Here is a 7,258-nt window from a genome sequence, read left to right on the forward strand (position 1 = left end):
CCGTTCCAGTGGGCTTCATCGGTGCTGTGACTCCGGCTCCATATCATGTCATAATCGGCGCACGAATCGATGCCAACGCATTCACAGCCGGATTTCTCACTGTTACCTGCAAAAAGGGAAAGAAACAACAGAGACGAAACAAATATAGCAAGAAATAAAATCAAGATTGTAAATATATTTTTTCAGTGGCTATAAAAGCCCAAATCAAGAACGATGTAAGACTACGGTTTTTTTTATATACACATATATACAATAAAAGACCAGCAGTGGATTAAAGAAACAGAGGTGATTATTTCATTTTTTTTCTCTTTATAAATACATACAAATATCGTAAAATAAAACGAAAAAGACTTACAGCCGGATTCGCGTCAAAAAATGAAGCTTTCCAGCTTCTGGTCATCGTATGTGGTAGATTTGACGGCGGCGCGTAGGCGCATGGGAGCCCAAAGGACTGAGGCTCAATGGAGCTCCGAGAGGGTTGGCCCTCAATCCTCTTTCAGAGTTTTTTTAGTTTTTTTTAAAGACGGGTTTAAAATGATTTTTAGGCTGAAAGTTGGCTTTTATAGCCTCATAGAAACGACGTCGTTTTGCTTAAAACGATAAGCTTCAAAACGGCGTCGTTTCAAAGCTAGGATCCGCGCGTTGACCCGTGACCTGGATAGGATCCGCGCTTTTTTGTTTAAAGGGCAAATTGCCTAATTAATCCTTCTGCATTTTTAATTTCATTTTATTTTATTTTAATTTGGCCCTAACCTTTTATTTTTGTTGCAATTTGGTCCTAGCTGCAATTATAAAACTTATTTTGGGAAACGACACCGTTTTGGGATTAGGGTCAAATTACCCAGTGAATCCCTCAAGCTTTATAGCGTGTTTCAATTAGGATTTTTTATTTTTTTAAATTTTACCCTAGAGCTTTGTTTCCATTTAATTTTTGTCCTTTCTATTTTTTTTCATATATAATTTATTTTAAATATTTTATATATTATTTATTTTTACTATAAATATTATGTATATATATAAATGATTTATTATATATATTATTTTTACTTATTCGCTGTTTATTATTATTATTTATCTATGTTTTATTTATATTATTTTTACTTATTCGCTGTTTATTATTATTATTTATCTATGTTTTATTTATATTTTATAATATATTATATCATTTTACTATATATATTATTCATTATATTATTTTTATTATATTTTATAGTACTTCAATATTTATTATTATGTATAGTTTTAAAAATTTGCATACTATTATTAAATAATATATATATCATTGTTAATTATTTAGCATATTATGAAAACTTCTAAAATTTATTATAAAGTTTTGTACGTATTTAATATAGTATTATTTATATAAATATATATTAAGCTATTATATCATATAATATATTTGTATTTTTTTAAAATTACTCTTTTGTTAATTATATATTGCTTTAAATATTTTTTTCCCTCATTTATTTTTCAAATTGTTTTTTTAATTTGTTTGTTTTTATCCTTTTTGTATTTATTTGGTATTGTTTTAATATGTTAATTTTATCTCAAGGGATATTTTTTATTTTTATGTTATTTTGTTATTGTTATATATTCGTACGAAAATTGATTATTTATGTCGTTATTTTAAGATTATATTCGCATGAAATACTATTATATATGTGTAATTTGTATTGTTATATTCATTATTTTGCTATTTTGTATTTTGCATGAAATAATAATGTGTGTATATTTATGTTATTATATATGCATGAAATGTTAATGTATATTGTGTAATTTATGTCGTATTTATCATTTTCTATATTATATTTGCATGAAATGTTAAAGTATGTAGTTTAATTAGTTTAATATTGATCTTTTAATAGGTTAAACGCATCATCGCTTTTAAAGTTTTATATTTCATTTAATCCAAAGGAATTTTAAAAAACGAGGCAATATCTTTTGTATTTAGGAATTCGAGAAGTAGTGCCCTAACATGCTGGGTTGCGATTTCCCGTTTGTCTAAATGTCTAAAGTATCATTTTAAATAGATTTTGTAAATCACGAGATGATTTTAGTTACTAAAGTTTAAGAATATCGTGTCCAATCATGCTGGATATGATGTTTGCACTCTTTTGAAACGAAAGAATCTCGATTTTCAGATCAAATTATTCCAGTTTTTTTTTTAAAAAATGATCCTTTTGTTAAATTCTTTCAAACTTTTGACATTAAGACAGAAAACTATTCAATTTGGTACCAATATTAGGCGTTGCGAGGGTGTTAATCCTTCTTCGTGTGTAACCGACTCTCGAACCTGTTTTCTCTCATTTTTCGTAGACCAAAATGTTTTATAAAGGCGATCCAACCACACCTAAAAAGGTTGGTGGCGACTCCAGTTTTTAAAGATTCCATCCCTTTTAAAAAAGAGGTTTCGACATATGTCAATCAGGATAAATGTTGAACATCCTATAGCTCATGTTCACATATAAAACGATTTAGTTGAATCGTTTATCAAATGCCTCCATCTAATAGCTAAACCATTATTTATGAGAACAAAACTTCCTATTTCAGCATGAGATTGTATTGATTTACATGTTGTACGCATCAAGACAATAAATTATAAATACTCCCCTTTACAATTGATTTTTGGTCAAGAGCCAAATATTTTCCATTTTACAATTTTTGGATGTGCGGTATATGTTCCAACTACTCCACCATAACGCACAAAGATGGGTCATCATAAGATATTAGGAATGTATATTTATATAAGTCTCCTTATATTATTAAATATTTTTGAGCTATTAATTCGAGATTTAGTTATGACATGAGTTGTTAGTTTTCCTAACATTAGGGGGAGAGAATAAAAAGTTAGATTAATAAAGTACTTGAAATGAATTATCAATGTCTAAGATCCTCATACAAAGCAATGTGAATGATGTGTGTTTTACGTGACTAACTAAAATACGACTAAGGCAAGCGCACCTATTAAACAATAGTATAGCTATGGTGAGTAAAGATATCGTATCTACGAGGACTAAAAATATTAGAAATGACCGTTTTCCTATTATCTAGTCGACAAATTGGAGTAATTGTTTTAAGCTAATATTTACTAAACTAATTTACTAAGAACTCAACAGAGAATGAAATAGGAAAATAATCGAAAGATAACTAATGAGAGAGACAATACCCAGGAAAGAATCCACCTATTATTTTGAATCTGAATTAAATTATTTATTCACTTGGTGCTTGATCCGTAGAAATCCCTAAATTATGTTAATATCTCTTTCGAGAGTAAGAACAACTGACTCTAGGTTGATTAATTGAAATATATTTCTAATTAAAACCCTTATTGTCGCATTAACTCAATCTATGGATTTCCCTATTAGATTTGACTCTAATCCGATAGATTTATGTCGTCCTATTTCTAGGATTGCATACAACTCCACTCAATGATGCTAGATCTACTCTTAAACAGGGACTTTTCCTCTACTGAATTAAGCACATTAAACATAAATTAATATCCCAAAAATATTAAAACAAGAAATTAGCACACATAATTAAGAAGAAGAATCAAGTATTTATCATGTAAAACAGAAATCAAATAATAAAATTCATCATAGGTTTCATCTTCCTTAGGTATCTAGGGAATTAGTTCATAATTCTTAAATAAAACATCTCAAAGTCAGAATAACCACAAGACATAAAGAAACTCATAAAAACTTCAAGAGAAATTAAAAGGAGATCTTCAATCTTGATGGAGATCCGCTTCAGATTTGGCTTATAATGGTATTCTTCGAGTGTTTTCTTCGATATTCTCTGATAGCCCCCATATCTCTTCTTCTATTTGGTATTTATAGACTATAGAATGCTCAAAAAGCCTAAAAATTAAATTTTTCCACGTGTTTGGGAAGCAGGTTGCAAAATCGACACGAGCTCCAACCCATGTGGCTCCTGAAATCTACTCTATTTCTCCAATTTTCACTCATTTCGCTCTCAAATGTTCACCTAAGTATAAGAACATGAATTAAAGGGATTAGAAGCATCTAATTCACCAATTTGCATAAATAATCATCCAAGAACGCATTAAGAATGAGATTAAAATATGTTAGTTTTATCATTTATCAGTGAACCAGAAGTTCAACAGATAATTTATTTTACAAATCAGTTGTCAGATTCATTAAATCTGACAACTCATTCAGTGGCCTGAAAGCTTGCACAAGGTAAAAAAAATTGTGTTTTTTCTTGGTTTTATTATTATTATAGAAATTATTAAACTATTCCATTAAGTTGTGTAATGGTTAGGTATGGCATTCAAATATGCCACACAACAAAATTGCTACTAGAAAAGGTCACCAAGGATGGATGAAAGAGGAAGGTCCTTATTTCATTTTTCCTGGTGGTGGAACCATGTTTCCTAATAGAGCTTTACCATATATTGACAAGCTCCGACGTTTCATGCCCATCAAAAGTGGAATTATTAGGACTGCTCTTGATATGGGATATGGGGTAAGTTGATATATGGTATTAGCATCTTGTTGTGATTATTGTTTTGTAATGTTTGAGTATCATGTATATGAATCCTTTTTGCAAGTCGTAAGTTTTGGGGGTTCATTGTTGGCTGAACGCATTTTGACACTTTTATTTGCTCCAAGGGATTCTCACAAAGCACAAATACAATTTGCACTGGAAAGAGGCATACCGGCCTTTGTTCTAATGTTCGACACTCGCTGGCTCCCTTTTCCTGCATTTGCATTCGATTTCATCCACTGCTCTCGATGCCTCATCCCTTTTACAGCTTATAGTGGGTTTTTTTTTCTTTGAAATGCTTTTGATATATTCGTTTCTTATATCAACCTCTTTTGTTCGATGTTACATGAACAAATATTGGATTGGTTTTTTAGATGCAACATATTTCATTGCAGTGGACTGCTTACTTCGTCCGAGTGGATTTTTGGTCATCTTTGGACCCTCTGTGCAGTGGCCTAAGAAAGAAAAAGAATGGGAAGAGCTCCAGGCTGTGGCAAGAGCATTGTGCTATGAGTTGATTATCGCCGAAGGAAACACGGTTATTTGGAAAAAGCTTGATAGAGATCCGTGTCTAAACCCAAATGAATTCAGGATTGGATTGTGTGATGAATCAGATGACCCAAATGTTGCATGGTGATCATGACGGACCTGCTTAGTTTAGATTTATTTAGAATTCTAATGAGATTTGCCTTTTAATTTCCTCCCAATTTAGTTGCACGTTTGATAGTTTATGGTTGCCATTTCTATCTTGTTTATTGTGTTCTGAAGTTCTCTTGTTTTTGGTTGATAGGTATGTTAATTTGAAAAGATGTATGACTCCATCTTTTATTAATGGAGGATATGCTATTGGGAAAATTCCTGGGTGGCCAGAAAGGCTATTAAGGGCTCCTTTGAGGGCGTTGATCATGAACAATGGGATTGACTTGCTTTAGGCAGACACGAGGCGGTGGGCAACAAGAGTTGCCTATTATAAGAATACGTTGAAGGTTAAGGTTGGGACGCCAGCATTATGCAATGTCATGGACATGAATGCATTTTTCGGAGGTTTTGCAGCAACACTCGAGACTGATCCAGTATGGGTGATGAATATTGTTCTTGCTCGGAAGCCATTAACTCTCGATATTATTTACGATAGAGGCCTTATCGAAGTATACCATGATTGGTGATTTACTATAGCATTTCTAGCCTTGTTTACTCCTAATTGAATCAGAGCCAATGGTTACTAACAATTAGTTTCCCGTTTGATAAACTAGAGTATAGTATACTATAATGCTTAGCCTTAAAATTTCTACGACACCCTTGAAAATGTGTTGGTTCCTTTCTGCTCAAGGCAAACCTTGTATTGCTTATCCCTCGTTGATCGGATCTCCCATAGAAAACTGTATTATCTATAGGAGAGTTAAAACCTTCAAACTAGATCCATGTTTAATCCTTATCCTTAAATCTTTTTCATGGATGCTCGTCTTTCGAATTCCTCTTTCTTATTCTCCAATGATGATACGGTGGTCTTAACGGGAAACTGAAATTAGTGATTGGTGTTTGCAGGTGTGAGCCTTTCTCAGCGTACCCCCGGACTTATGATCTCATCTATGTAGCTAGCATAGATTCACTAACAAAGCTTCCAGGTTCGAGGAATAGCAGGTAGATACATTGATCCTCTATTGCTATTGAACGGATTCATCATATCTTTCGTTTGCTTTCGAGTCAAGTAACATTTATCATGGTTCCAACGTTGTTGCTGCAGTTGTAGCCTGGTGGACCTAATGGCGGAGATCGATCAGATGTTGCGTCCTGAAGGAACGGCTGTGATTCAAGATTTGCCAGAGGTAATAAAAAAGGTGGTTCGCATAGCACATATACTAAGCTGGGTAACTACCATAAATAACAAAGAACCTGAATCACACGGGAGAGGCAAGATTCTGGTTGCTACCAAAACCTTTTGGCACCTATAACTGCTTCTTTCCAGCATCCCATTGACTCGGCCTTTGTTCTTTCTCATGTAGGGTTTTTTTTTTTGAAGCCACGTTTATGTCCTCCCAAGCATAAAATAGATGCAATCTTTATAATCATAAAAAGCATCTTTTATTTAATTAAAAGGTATCTGGGTTAATTTAGCATCACTTTTGAAAAAAGAGGGTGAGAAAAAGATTTTTAAAAAATCTAGGTTAAGATTTAAGTGTTAAATATTACTGTAAAAAATTACTTTTGCATAATAAAATGTCCTTTTTAGATATGGTGTTATAAAGTAAAAAATATGTATTAAATAAGGTTTAAATTCGTTAATATTATTATATTTTAATAAAAATATTAAAAACTAATTTATTACAATATATGAAATATAAAATTTGGATATTTTTTAAACAATTAATATTAAATATTTGTAAAACTTTCTTTGAATATATAAACTATATTTTAAATATTAAAATATAATCATTATAAATTTAAATAATTATATATGTATTTTAAATATTACATAAAATACAATAGATTATGAATAAGAGTTATGTCATTTGACTCCAAAATTTTTTTGCGTGAACACAAAGCTATCTATTTAAATTTAAAATCATTTTTGAATATTTAAATTTAAAATCACTTTTAATTTCAAAAGTTATATGTTTAGTATTATTTATGATTCCAAAATCTAAATAGACAAGTAAAAGAAATCATATAAAATTTAGGTCACCAAAATACACAACAAAATTCTTAGCATTAGACTTAAAAAGGTATGATTAACATTATTACTGGTATATTT

The 7,258-nt window shown here is 31.0% G+C and overlaps 1 pseudogene; it reads left to right on the forward strand.

Moving 5' to 3' along the window:
- Window positions 1-375: 375 nt before the first annotated feature.
- Window positions 376-6,458, forward strand: LOC121205052 (probable pectin methyltransferase QUA3; annotated as a pseudogene).
- The last annotated feature ends 800 nt before the right edge of the window (window positions 6,459-7,258 follow it).

This window comes from Gossypium hirsutum, chromosome A08 (assembly GCF_007990345.1).
Source record: "Gossypium hirsutum isolate 1008001.06 chromosome A08, Gossypium_hirsutum_v2.1, whole genome shotgun sequence".
Taxonomy (NCBI): domain Eukaryota; kingdom Viridiplantae; phylum Streptophyta; class Magnoliopsida; order Malvales; family Malvaceae; genus Gossypium; species Gossypium hirsutum.